The sequence below is a fragment of the Eutrigla gurnardus genome, assembly GCF_963514095.1.
Source record: "Eutrigla gurnardus genome assembly, chromosome: 10".
Lineage (NCBI taxonomy): Eukaryota > Metazoa > Chordata > Actinopteri > Perciformes > Triglidae > Eutrigla > Eutrigla gurnardus.
In genome coordinates, this window is record NC_139924.1 from 28,893,758 (window position 1) to 28,908,757 (window position 15,000).

The following is a 15,000-nucleotide window of genomic DNA, read 5'->3' on the forward strand; positions in this document are numbered from 1 at the left end:
CTGGGAGTTTCATCAGTCTGTAACATCTCACTTATTCACACGTCTCTGTGGGTTTAACCATGTAGACCCGGTCCTGGTCCCCCCGACCCCCCTGAGACCGCCGTGACCCTGAACATCCTCCGACCTTCTACAAGCTTCCTCCTCTGACATCCAGTCTCTCTGAGCAGCTCAACAATAGGAATCATCCACATAAACATCATTTATTCAACCTACATTTAGATTCTCACTCACAGTAAATTAATTAAGAGAATAAAGAACTTTTTCATAATAATTCACTTGGAGTTGAAGATTTTTAGCCGTGACAGAAAAGAAGAATGTGAAGAAGCAGTTTCTTTTTCTGACAATGTAAGATTAATTATATTTGAACATGAAATAAGATGCGTGTCTGTCAGGTGGGATTAAAAAAAAGATGAATTATAAATGAAAAAGATCAATCATATTTGGTGAAATATGAGTCACAGCTGAGTGGATCCAAAGCTAAATGTTATGATTTATATCTAATTAAGAGTTTTCTATATGAAGATTAACTGCAATCGTGATGCATGTTTACAAAACGTATGATTTATGTTCATTATATTTATAAGAACGTGTGTAAGTAAGTCAGTATCTGTAATCTAAATGACTTTTTGGTTTAATAATGAACGTGAATCTAGAAACCATGGTTTTCACCCGATCTCGTCCCGTGAAGCTGCATCTCATATTTCAGCCCCGGTGGATTTATCAGGCCTTCCCAGACCACATGGACCCGCCGTTCCGGTCTCATCCCGACATCCGAACCGGCACCGCCGTGAAGCTGTGTGTGTGTGTGTGTGTGTGTGTGTGTGTGTGTGGGGGGGGGGGGGGTAGCTGGGGAGTCGGGGCAGGAAGAGGCTGAAACATCGTATTTAACAGCGATGAGGTCCCACCGGTGATTTATGGAGCAGATCAGAGTCCAGCTGCCCGTTTAACTAACGGACTCCTCCTGAAGCCACGAAGCGATGAAGAAGAGGATTAGCACTGGGAGCGTCGCCATGGAAACAGGAAGTGAGAGGCAAGCTTCCCAAGATGGCCACCAGCTTGTGAATGGGTGCATTCCTCAGCGGCAGGGTGTCTGGTGGGGGGGGGGGGGGACTATATAAGTAGTAACTGCTGCTGTTTTAAGGACTTCCTGTCACTCGCTATTCCATAAAACAGTAGTTAAATCAACAATGGGTTCCCATCGGGGGAGCGGCCCGGTCCGGGCTGACCTGAGGTCTGCTGCAGGGTTCAGTCCGGGACGCCCCCCCCCCCCCCCAGACTGGAGTCATGGAGCTGTTACAGGTCACCACACTCTCTTTCACTCGCAGCCCGTCTGGGCAAATAACGGTGTGTGTGTGTGTGAGTGTGTGAGTGTGTGTGTGTGTGTGTGTGTGTGTGTGCTCTCGCTTCGTTGTGTGGTTGGAAGCTTGTGCATGTGGCGCCCCTCATGTCTTCACATCGCTGGATTCAGACATCGTGATCTGAGTGTTTTGGCTCACATTGACAGTAATAGGACACATCAACATTTGTAGTATTTTAGAGCAAATATTTCATCTTTGCATGATTGTCCTTCTCAGCCATCAAAGGCACAAAGATATTCAGATGCAGAAAACAGACCTTAACTTGATTTGTTTAACTCAAACTGAACTGAAGCCTAAATATGAGGTTTAACTGAACGCTGGAGGAAAATCATGAACTCACATTTAAATCACTTTAGGATCCGATCTTTGTGGATAATTAGGAAAGGGGGAGGGGACAATTAAAGCAAAGAATAACTCGTAAGATATTATGTATTGTATTAAAAATGTTAACCTAACTTTTTTAAAGATAATTTTTTTCAGTTAGAGCTCCGTTCAAGCCTTTGTATTATTTTATACAGACAGTGTGGAAACAGGAAGAGAGAGGGAGAAGAGGCTGATCCCGGGCCGGGAGTCGAACCCGGGACCACCGCATCGAGGACGTTGAGCCTCTGTACATGGGGCGGCTCCCCTAACCACTGCACCACCGGCCCCACCGGATAGATGTTAACCTATAAAAGGAAAAAACAACAGCTAAAAAGAAACATTCTTTTTAGGATAAAAAGTGTATTTAAAGCATGTATTTCTTTGACCATATTGGTGTTTAAAAAGACACAGAGGCACACACACACACACACACACACACACACACACACACACACACACACACATATATATATATATATATGGCAATACGCAAACACACAAGCATCCAGCAGCTGGTATTGTCAGGAAGCGGCCATCCATCATGCCGCCGGGTCTTGGACGCGGCCGTGAAGCTGTCAGCGTGCATTCCTGCAGCCTCGCCGAGCTCGTCGTCCGCCGCAGAGCAGTGAGCATGCCCGACATGTCCGACATGTCTGGATGTTTAAACTTATCTCACTGTGGCCTCTGGACACCGTTAGCATTCCAGCAGGTGCTAAAATAACCCACAAACAGAGCGCCTGACCCTCTGGAGGGGTTTACACCACGCTGGTTTGTTTGTTTGTTGGTTTGCTTGTTGTTTGTTTGTTTGTTTGTTTGTGTTGAGAAACCTGAGCGAGGACGCAGACATGGCGGCCGAGGAGAAGGATGTGACGGCGAGATGAAGGCGTCCGCCCTCATCTTCTCCACGCAGACGCTGCCCTCATCGCTGGAGCAGCACTTCTGATTGTGTGGAGGTCAAACACACCATCTCTCTCTCTCTATCTCTCTGTCACCAGATAGTCGCCGTGGAAACGCACCGAGGATACAAACGTGCAGCGTGCATGATGCGTGTGCAGGTGTGCTGATCTACATGTTATCTGCATCTTCCTAACATGCCTGAGTGCATTTTTGGCTGGACATGTAACAGGAAGGAAGGAAGGAAGGAAGGAAGGAAGGAAGGAAGGAAGGAAGGAAGGAAGGAAGGAAGGAAAGGAGGAAGGAAGGAAGGAAGGAAGGAAGGAAGGAATAAAGTAAGTAAGTAAGAAAGTAAAAAAGTAAAGTAAAAGTAAAAGTACGTAAGTAATAAAAGAAGGAAGGAAAGGAGGAAGGAAGGAAGGAAGGAAGGAAGGAAGGAAGGAATAAAGTAAGTAAGTAAGAAAGTAAAAAAGTAAAGTAAAAGTAAAAGTACGTAAGTAATAAAAGAAGAACTAAGTGAGTAAGAAAGAAAGTAAATAAACAAGTAAGTAAGAAATAAAGGAAGGAAGGAAGGAATAAAGTAAGTAAGTAAAAAGTAAGAGGTTAAGTAAGTAAGTGAGTAATTAAGTAAGAAAGTGTAGAGTATGTAAGTAAGAAATAAAGTAAGTAAGTAAAGTAAGTAGATAACTAATTAAGTAAGTTAGTAGGTAAGTAACTGACTAATTAAGTTGCATGTATCTAAAAGTTAAATCGCCCACACCAGCCGTAGCTAGCGTTAGCACACCAGCCGTAGCTAGCGTTAGCACAGCAGCCGTAGCTAGCGTTAGCACACCAGCCGTAGCTAGCGTTAGCACGCCTGCAGCCGGCCTCTAAACAATCTAAGTTCACCTCTAATAGACGGCTCTATGTGAAGCATCGCCAACGTCATCAAATGTTTTGGGGATTAATGGGCTGGTTGGAGACGTTGTTGTTGTTGGAGATACGTGTTGACTGTGATAAGTCGTGTTTGGAACGTAGCCATGTGGTTTCGTGTCTTCGCATCACGCTGATGTTGTCGTCCAAACAAATCCCGGAGGAGGAACGCTGAACTCTCAGGCAGATGTGAACGAAGACACTGATGTCTTCATAAAGACGCCTCCTGGAACTCCACTGGTAGTTCTGGCTGTCTCACCCATACCCCCCCCTCCAGAGAGACAAGCTAGATCCGTGAACAATCTGCTCCATCCCCCCCTCCATAAATCCTCCAGCTCCACTGGGACAGCTGGAGAAGACGAGTGGAGATAGAGCTGTCTGAGAAAAGGCTCCTGTTTCAAATTAGGCATACTGGACATCCCCCCCCCCAAAAAAAAAAGTTTGAATTCATATCTACTTCCTGTTTGGTCTGGCGGCGTGGGCGGACCCGAGGGTCGGTGCGTGGAGCTGGTGTCACGGTGTCTGTGGTCCCCCATCAGGGTCCAGAAGGCCGTTTACAGCCCCGTTAAAGGCGCTCTCTGAAGAGTTCACGGCTGGCGTGACCCCACCGCTGAGGTCACGCCGTCGCTGGACTTCCTCCCGCCGCCTCCGTGTTTCCTCCGATGGACTGAGTACTTAAACCGGGAGAGGAAATGTGCCGCGTCAGCACATTAAAAATTGCAGGTTTTACAACCTGATAGTTTCTGTTGCTGCACGAGTCAACGTCTTGGTAAAGATCCTCCTGCAACGTTAACAACATTATGAGACTTGTGGGTTGATTTCAAGCTCACGTTACTAAAAGGCCGTACTTAAAGCTCCAAAGTCCAAACAAACACCACGTTCATACCAACTAGCTGAGGGAAGTCGGACATGGATGGACACGGACACAGGATTATTATTTATCAACAGTGAAACCGGCCTACAGGATGTTTATTTATGTCATTTTTACATATCACCTCCTCTTAAAATAAATCATATTTCCAAGTTTTTCAGAAAACTGAACCAAATTTAGAGCTGATTTTGGCAAAATAATATTTTTTTTTGTCAAAAATGACTTTATTTTAAGAAGGTGACGATATTAAAAGTAACAACAATAAACACAAACAATAAACATTAGAAGGCAGGCAGATCTATTTACCGGCGTGTAGTTGAGATCCAGGGGAGGGTGGTCTGAGCAAGGCCTCCGGATTCTGGCCCGGTTCAGCGTCAAGGCCGGATCTCATCCCCAGACTCTGGTCTGGAGTGAAACCTGAGCGACCGGGACGAATGGCTGGAGAGAGAGACGGGAGAGAGACAGACAGGTGAAGTCTCCGGCTGGTGGATTGATGGTACGAGACGGAACACCAGCTCAGGTTGACCTGTGTGATACTGGACTGTTGGGGGTCTGGGGGGGTCTGATCCAGGTACGGTGTAATTCCAGCTTTAACATGGCTGCCTTCATAATGACTGATGTGGCCCCAGGTGCTCATGGGTAAATCTACTGCATGGTAGTTGCTTTTTGGGGAAACGTTTCTGTTTTTTGGACATGAAGGCGTCACACTCAGGTTGAGACGTTTTTGGTTTTGAGGAATTCCCGGTCGGCACATCGAGGTCGGAGCTAATCCTCCTGTTTTAATCTGGATCATGGATATTAAAGACTGGCCTCTGTGGCCCCGGTCACATCACCTCTGACCCCCGCCCCCCCCTGTAATCCGCCTCTCCCATCAGCTCATTAGGGCCCGGAGAGTTCACACCTCTCCCCATGTTGGGCCCAGCTGTGTCTCCCCCAGACCCGGCCCCCCCAGACCCAGACCCCGGGTGTCAGGAAAGACTGCCGGCTTCGGCGTGACACGAAACGCCGGGCCCCGGGTCTCTGATGTCGGCTTGCAAAGCGTCGTAAATCACGGCGTGGAGGTGGCGGTCCTAAGTGCTCATTAAGTAGAGGCCATAATAAACGTGAGAATGAAAGAGTGGCTCTGCCCGTCAGCCGGCGGGTAACGAGCTGGACGCTGCTAACGACGATGATTAGGAGAAGGCTGGATGGAGTGTTAACAAACGCTTAACGGCGGGGCGGCGCTCATAAAGGCTGCAGCCACAACCCTTCTGAGAAGCATTCATAATTCAGCTGCAGACGCCAACGTCACTGTTTATGCTTCGAAATGTCACAGCCGAACTCAGGCTCCGTTCCTCTAACAGCATTTTGGCTTTTGTTCGGTGGACTTCATCTCTATTCATCAGACAAATGTTCCTACATTCATAACCAAAGAAGGTGTTTTTACAACACAGCAGAAACCTGAGGTCATATTCCAGCTCCGCTAAAGCTAACGTTGTACAAAGTCCTGAAACTAGTCACGTTTAATGAGAGAAACAGCAATATTTGTATAATAGTTTAAAGAATTCTTAAAAGATGCCAAACGTTTTCTTGTTGCAGCTTCTCAAATGTGACACCGATGCCGGAGACAACAAACCTCTAGAATATAAAACATGAGAGTGAAAGGAAGCTTTTCAAAACATGAACTCAGAGAGCAAAATCAAGTATTCAGAGCCGCATGCCTCTCAGAGCCGCTGCAATCGAACAAACACGCTCATGTTCACGACCTGGACGGGACCAGCAGCTGCAGAAAAGCTAATATTGGTGCTTGGTGGTTTGGTGACGCGGTGCGGATTAGGAAGCAGCGTGCGGGTGTGAAAGAGTTCCCTTCACAACGTTATCGTCCCAGAAAACCCCACCTTGCGAGTCCACCTTCGCTTTCACCCCGCGGCCAGGTGCAGACTCCACGTGTCCGAGGACTAGTGCTGCAGAGAAGAGATTCAGGACTACAGATCCCAGCTGGTTAACATGTTTATATATTGCAAAGAAAAGTGAAGGAGAGCTCCACACATCTGAATTCATAGACATTAATGTAGCATCAAGCAGCTACTTGCTATGTAAAGATATGAACATGTGGAGCAGAGAATAATAAGCCCTCTCCCTCTGTGTGTGTTGTAATCCGAGCTTCTCATTGCTTTTGTTGTCGTTAGCATTATAGGCACTATTAGCACTGTTAGCACTGTTAGATGCAATCATCATATTCTATATGCCGATATCAATATATATTTATATATGCAAGTCGTCTGCATAGAGTATAAACAGCTTGTTTTTACTGTAAGGTGTCCTTGATTGTTTAGAAAGGCGCCCTTGAATAAAATGTATTGTTATTATTTTTGTATAGGACCTTCAAATTCTTGATCTTGATGTTTGCAGGGAAACATTTCAAAATACTGGATGTTTTTGGGGTTCTAGTCTCTGACAATGAAATGATCATAGTATATGTTTAAAGACAGATTAAAGGTCTATCCTCAGCCCATGGTCCTGCTGGTGAGTCTCTTGTTTTGGGAACTGGGTGCAGGTCTTCAGGTCTTCAGGTCCTGGAAGTGAAACACAAGCTCAGAGGGGGAAGCTGCAGGGAGGACTGGATTAGGAGCGGGCCTGTTTTTCCTCTCCATGTCAGTGCAGTCCTCCTACGCCACGATAGATAGATAGTGACGGCCTGCCAGTTGGTTTTCATTACATCCTTTGCACTTCAGACCTAACCCAGAAAAACAGCATCCCCTCCCTTCCTCCTCCTGCCCCCCCCCCCCCCCCCCTCACTTTTCCCTCTGAAGGAAAGCTACAAAATTGTTCCTGAAAGTGAAAAAAAATTGCCAGAGGCGACTTTTTTCAATGTATTTTTCTAATATCCTCTTCAGACTTGAAGTCTCCCCCTGCGTGCCTTTTTCCCTCCCTCCTTTTAAGTAAAACCCTGTCATCTACCCTGTGGGGGTTACGCTGGAATGTTCCTTCAATATAAGATCTGTACCTTTGCATTCTCTGTAATGCCTATGTGTGTCCAAATGGGTCTCCACACGGGGGAGGGGGGAGGGAGGGAGGGGGGAGGGGATATGGGAACAAGGTGGAACTGTGCTTTGTTTGTTGCCCTCTTTGCGCATACCGACGCAAAACTGAACAGCAATAAAATAAGGCACAGATGTGCATTAGAGGCTCAGACTCTAACCGGGCGGAGGCCTGGTCACGTCGCATTAAAGGTGGATGGTATGACTCCCCCACCCTCCCTCCCTCCCTCCCTCCCTCCCTCCCCCTCCAGAAGGCCTGTTATCTCTCCAACATGCTGGGCTGCCTGGATGCTGCCAGCATATAGCGCTCCGATAACCACAACCAGATCACCCCCCCCCCCCCCATAGTCCTCCTCACCCTCGCCGGCTCGAGTCACGCCATGCTATACCTACGAGCTTCAAAGGGAGAAAACCCGGGGCTGATTTCTGAGTGGATAAGACAACTCCTGCCTGCTCTTCAGAGGAAGCATCGCCCTTTGACCCCTTCACGGCTCCAACGCCGACAAACCGAACCATTCATTATTTCAATCAATCTGAAAAGCACCTGCTTTCAATCACTCAGCTTCAGCTGCTCGTCTCCGCGAGGGTCCGATCGGCAGGGGAAATCAAAACCACGCAGCGCGATGTGGAAGGAACATCCTCCGACGTCTGGATGGGAACACTGGAAACAAACGGGATCAAATCAATCCAAAAACAGGTCGGCCCCCCCAGGTACGGGTCTGATGAACTCACCTACCAGTCATGAGAAACATACTGCCGCCATGTCTTCTGGTGGCGGTCGTCCAGACCCGAGCTGATGGAAGGGTTCCAGCTCGCCATCGTGATCGCCTTCCATCTGGTTGGCTTCGCCGTCAGAGGAAAACACAATGCCATAAACTGACCCATAAATCTCTTTAGATGTTGGTTTGAAAAAGTTGGCTCTTTCCAAATGTTCTGATTTGTGTTGTGTTGAACGGTGAGCACAGACATGAAACCAGAAACTAAATCTGTATTTTAATTAGGACTCCGATTAGAAGAGCTGGCCTGGTTTAACCCACCGATGATTCAAGCTTGTTTCCAGGTCACTAAATCACTAAATGAGTTGTTATTTATTTGTGAGCGTTCCATTTGTTTTTCTTTATCTTTGGTCTATTTGTGTTTGTGTATAAAAACACATGTCCGGAAGGGAAAAGGGAAAGCAGACGACGGTCCAAATGGCCTGTTTTCCTCTGCAGCTCCAGCCAAGCAGAGGAGGCTCGTATGGGAACCGTTTGCAGATTTTTCCAGATAGCATATCTGCCTCTTTAACTCCGACGAGACCCAGAACCTTCAGCAGGCATCAGTCTGTCCATGCAAAGCACAGCAATTACAATTCCTGTCCAAATTGCAGAACTCATTGCTTCTCTGTCTAATCTGAGGCTTCGCCTGGGTTCGACTCGGCATAACAAGGCCGCTACGTCCGACGCTGCTGCTCGCTTATCTGCGGAGCGGAGATAGGGATGAAAGAGTAGCAGAGCACGCGGGACGGGAAACAGGACACGGACAAGTCATCCCTGCACTAATCACACTAATCAGCTCGCCTAAACGGGGCTGAGGTATGAATATTAGCCCGAGGCTTCCCTTCCCCTTTATCTGGGGCAGTTAGCCACGTTAGCGGAAACACATAGCAGCGACTTTAGAAGGTTAGAAACATACGGAACATTATTATGGGAGGAAAGAAGTGCAAATCTCTTTATTTTGTATTTGATTTAAACGTTTTAAGAAACTTTCACTTCTGTGGGAGAATTAGTTTCAAAAACATTATGATGAAAGCAACTTAAAAACATAAAGGCTATCTGTGTTCTTGTAATAGTCTGACAAGGATACAGAAGTTATTGTAAATCAATAAAGATGTCGATCAGTCTGAACCAAAGCTCATATCAGCAGCTCCGGGTGTTTCATGTAATCTGTTGTCGAGGAGGAGAGAAGCTGCGACCCCGTGACCAAATGTTTACTTCGTCAATAGCCAGCTGAGGAGGATCGTACGCGGTCAGTGAACACCCATAATGCATTTCACTAGCAGACACAGTTTAAAGGATGTTTGATGTGAGGAGTGTGCGTTCGTCTTTGAGAGCCACCCGAGCGAGCGTTGTGAGTGTGTCGGGCCCCTGTGGGCCCCTGGTCCGGCAGGTTGTGTGTCGGGGCCCCTCTGCAGGTTGTGTGTTGGGGCCCCTCTGCAGGTTGTGTGTCGGGCCCCCCTGGTCCAGCAGGTTGTGAGACCGTCCCGCGGTGTGAGAGAGCGAGGTATCTGGACTCGTCCGAACCCCCGCTGCAGCTCCAACATCTGCTCGCTGGCCGTAACCAATCAGAGGGAAGAGCTCGGAGCCGCGACGAATCGGCCTGCGCGGTGATCTTTTCAGGGGATCCTGGTGGAAGGGGCTGCAACAAAAGCCAACCCCCCCAAAAAACCTCCCGCTGCATCCACCCTCTCCATCCTCCCCACAGCCTCGTGGCTTTGATATCCTAGACCCCTGTGTGGAGGGATAGCCTGCCCTGTTCACACACACACACACATAATCCCATGGATCATGACAGAAGGATGACGTGGGCTTTAGTCCCCTGGTTGACATACATCTACATCACTCTGAAGGCTGGTTTGTCTGGTCGAATGAAGAGGAGGACGTTCCCAGGCTGGAACCTCGGAGTGTCTATCTCGTTACTCATCTCTTATCTCCACGTTCTGCCTCTAAACTCAAAGATAAGCGCTGACAGCCGAGGATACGCAGGCGTCCTGCAAGCACACAGACATAGCAACAGCAGTTCTCCCAATACCAGATAATCACACCACAGATATGGAACTCATGAAGTATGATTCTGGATGCCAGCGTTCACACCAAACAGAAAAACTAATTGTTCGAGAGACCAAATGACATATTAAGTCGATGCAAAGACCCAACAGGACAAACCCAGCATAGCGCCCTGTGGTCTCCCGGAGGTCTACGATAGGATCTTCATTTCATACAGAGGCCAAACCAAACGACGCAAGGAAACCAGAACAAACCATCTGTGGTACAAACAACAAGGTTTCTGCCGTATTTATGCCATTATTTTCCATGTTTACGGAGCAGCTACAGTGTTAGCGTAGCCTAGCTCTGATCATTTTAAGAGTTGTTTGCAAGACTTAACAAACCACGACTTCGGACTTTTTACAAATCGCCGTCATTATGTCGTTACTTCGGCATCATTTTGATCCGTTTATTGCAGTAAGTCTGATGTCGGAGGCATACGGCTGTAGTAAACCAGCCGATGTGTATCTTGCTATTCACACTGAAAACAGCTCGATGAAGTTCACCGAGCAGCTCTGGGTTTCCTGGTTTATCTGAGGCTTTACCACATGTAGAAAGCAGCAATAGTGGTTATTTCAGCTGTGATGGAACATTGCAGAGTTAAGCCCCGCCTCCTCTCCGGCACGTCCACGTTTTATTTGTGAAACAGACCAGACGGCTCCTCTCAGCAGGCTAATGACTCTACTCTCTCTGAACATGTGAGGACTTGGCAGACGGGCAGAGGAAGGATTGGGTTTGTGCAGAAGGTGATTATGGGATGGATGGACGGATGACACACCGGGTACCCGTACAGGGACGACATCCACCCCGTCCTGAGGATCGGCCGTGACCTGCTAGAGTTACACCGCGCATGAATACGCCTCATACGATCCGGTTGATTGTCAGGACAACTTCAAACAATCAGAAAGAGTCGACTCTGCCAAGTAATCGCACATAAATCATGCTCAACAGATATACGAGCCCGCCGTCTCTCTGGGCGACGCTCCTTCAGAGGGTGAGGTGATGATCGTTGCTCTACGGCAGAGGTGAGATCTCTTTAAGGTCTCATTTGATCTCGTAAGGAAACCAGAACTCCTCAACGTGTCATCAGGTAAATAACACGAATCTCATTAAATACGTAAAGAGTGTTTTTCTTCGAGGAAGTCGGGCACCGGAGCCCGTCCAGTCCATGGCTCTGGTTTCAGAGCAGATGTGCCCGGGTATCGGGATCACCTGGGGAAGCCCCGGCCTCCTGGCGGGACCAGCTGCCCCCCTGAAACAGGTGCCTAATGGCTATAAAATCAGGTTCGGCCGGTTCATCGTTACCACTTGAGTTTCGGCATTAGCCGGTCCGCTCCCTTTCATCCTCTAGGCTGTCAGCTCTTATTTATCTAATTGGTGTTACTGGTGAAGAGGCACTGACCTGCCGCCCTTCACCCCTCCACCAGCCTTCCTCCCCCTTCCTCCCCCCTCCCCCATCTCAGCAGCCATCAGACCTTATGTCTCCATACATGCAAGCCCGCTGCTTTTATGCACCTCTGCACATTGAACTCTGCTTAACCCCCGGTGGTGATGAGCCTCCGACAGATCAGACCTGACTGACCGTCCCACTGCCGGGGGGGGGGCAGACCTGGTCTTCAGGAAGACAGGGAGGGACGTTACTGTGGCACAAATAACAAGAAAAGCAGAAACAAACAGCAGAATTGACACAGCTACACTCACTTTTGACCAGGTGATGACCTCATGTGTCCCAATTAGCAATTCATTAAATTTGTTTGGTGCTAAAATAGACATTTGCAAGTTATTCCAACTTTATGGTGTTAGCGTAGCCTAGCTCTGATCCAGCCGAACTCCATTCAGAAAACAGGCATTTTAAACAGTATTTGTGTATTGTCTTGCAGGGAGACTTAACAAACCACGACTTCGAACAAATCATCGTCATTATGTTGCATCATTTTTATCCATTTATTGCAATTAAATCACAACAAAGTTGTCTGATTTGGGCGGCATTTGATTTGAGTCCTCTTTCACCCGTTGAAGCATCCGATCATATCTCCAAAGTTGCAGCGTACGGACTCGTGAATGCAGATAAATCTCCATCGATGGGCGGAGTTACAAAGACAGGATGTGTGGAGGGCTGACAGGAAGACAGGCCTGGTTTTACTGCGCTGGCGCTGAGAGGGAGTTTCGAAATCGAGAAAGCAGAGAGGGGGAGGGAGGGAGGGGGGAGGGAGGGGGGAGTTGAGTTGACTGCCTGAGAAATGAAACCTGGCTCTCTGAAAGAGTCCCAGTCAGGAAGGCACAGTGGCTGGTGGGTAATTTATAGCACAGAAAGGCTTGTAGGGTGAAAAACATTATTTTAGCGGCCCCCACATCCTAATAGAAGCCAGATGTGGAGGGATTAACAAAGACCACCTCCCCCCCCCTCTAGCTGGAGTCCCCACTGTCTCGTTTTCTTCCACTCTCTCATTCATACTCGATCTTCTCCTCTCCACTCCTGCATATTTGTCCTCGGGAGTGTCGGATGCTCGGGGAATACGAGAGCAGTCAACACTCTGGTTTCTGAGGTGAGACGTCACCGAAGCCCTTTTTCTGTTTCCAAACACAAGATCCAGTTTATCTCCACGTCAGACGGGAGCTTTTCTGTGGGTTTTCACTGATGTCACTTCCCTCCAGGCAACGACACAGCAGCCTGGCATCACTTTACCGCTATCAGGACAGAATCCCCCGTTTACTCTCCACAAACACAAAGGTCTGATTAAACAGCTGGACTGATACTGTTGGAACCAGAAACTTCAAACAGCAGCATCACAAAAGAGTGCCGTTACCTGGCTTTGAAGGCTCGCCGCCCGCACGCCAAACATGCCAAAACCCGCATCACCGCCAGAGAGAGAGAGACAGGAAGAGACAGTGAGACAGATGAGTGCATTAATGGCTGTGATGTGTTGGAGGGCGGGAGCAGCGCTGCGGCGGCGGGGTCCGTTCCAAAGTCAACACATTATGTAAATTGAATAAGATCATTTTCACTCTTCCCTCAACGCTGACATCATCACCCGGGGAGGAACGCCGCGCTGCAACGCCGCCGCCGCCTCAGAAGACCTTCGTCTGCTCGCCGGACGCCGCCGCCACGCCGGCAGGTGCATCTGGGGAAGTGGAGCTTTTTAAATTTGTAATTTGTAATTCTACTGTGTGTTTTCAGTTCAGTGTGTGTGTGTGTGTGTGTGTGTGTGTGTGTGTGTGTGTGTGTAGGTTTGCTGCTGTAACTGGGTGTTTATGCACTTCTTTATTTGCATTGACCCGTTAAGTACGAGGTTGTGTTTGTTTTTAGATGTGTGTGTGTGTGTGTGTGTGTGTGTGTGTGTGTGTGTGTGTGTGTGTGTGTGTGTGTGTGTGTGTGTGTGTGTGTGTGTGTGTGTGTGTGTGTAAGCAGCAGGGGCAGGAGCTCAGAGAATGACAGTGTGTCTGTGGCGGCCAGAAACTCAAAACCCTCTGATCTGGTCTCGGAGTCTCCTGCCTCCCAGCTGTCACTGTGCCTCTGGCATCCTACCCAGACCCCCCCCACCCCACCCCACCCCGACCCCCGACCCCCACCGCTCCCTTTGAAGACGGCTGCCCAGGAAATTGAAAGCTGTTTTGAAAGAAAGACAACGGAGGAGAGAAGAGCACAGACGCTGCAGAATACGAGGAGTGACGAGAGGTTGATGGAGAGGCTGAGAGATCTTCACTGTGTGGATAAAGTTACACTGATGAGACACTTTGTGCATCAAAGGAATGCTGACCCCAGCCCATCCCGCCACAATAAAAGCATACAGTAGAACAGAGAAAAGTAACAATACGCATCAGCAAAGCAGTAGAAATACAAAGGAGGCGGCAGTGAGGTAGAACTTCTTCCAATCGGAACATCGGAGGTTTGAATCCCGGCTTCTCCATCTGCATGACCAAGTGAAACATAGTGAACCCCAAACTGAAGGCTGAGCCTGTATGAGTGTGACTGAACGTAGTGTAAAGCACCGTAAATCACAGCCCACATGTTCTACAGCAGATGCATCTGGGTCCTCCGACCTTCAGGACTGTGACCTTCAGGACTCCGACCTTCAGGACTCCGACCTTCAGGACTGTGACCTTCAAGACTGTGACCTTCTGGACTCCGACCTTCAGGACTGTGACCTTCAGGACTGTGACCTTCTGGACTCCGACCTTCAGGACTGTGACCTTCAGGACTGTGACCTTCTGGACTCCGACCTTCAGGACTGTGACCTTCAGGACTGTGACCTTCTGGACTCCGACCTTCAGGACTGTGACCTTCAGGACTGTGACCTTCTGGACTCCGACCTTCAGGACTCCAACCTTCAGGACTGTGACCTTCAAGACTGTGACCTTCTGGACTCCGACCTTCAGGACTGTGACCTTCAGGACTGTGACCTTCTGGACTCCGACCTTCAGGACTCCAACCTTCAGGACTGTGACCTTCAGGACTCCGACCTTCAGGACTGTGACCCTTCAGGACTCTGACCTTCAGGACCTACAGTGGACGTTCTCCAATACAGAAGTGTGCCTGAGTGTTTCCAGAGGTTCTCCTGAGGTTTAAACACTGGAATAACATTTTGATGATCTGTATCTCAGAGGACCAGGAGCCGGGCTCTGTGGAGCCGGGCTCTGTGGGGGCGGGGGGGCGGCCCCTTGTGTGGTTTGGCCCCGGCGACTCAGAAGAGACAAACAAACAGGGAGGAGGCCGGTGGGCGTCACGCAGGACGGCAGTCAGATGGAAAGCAGCAGCAGAGGACTCTGATTGGCATCTT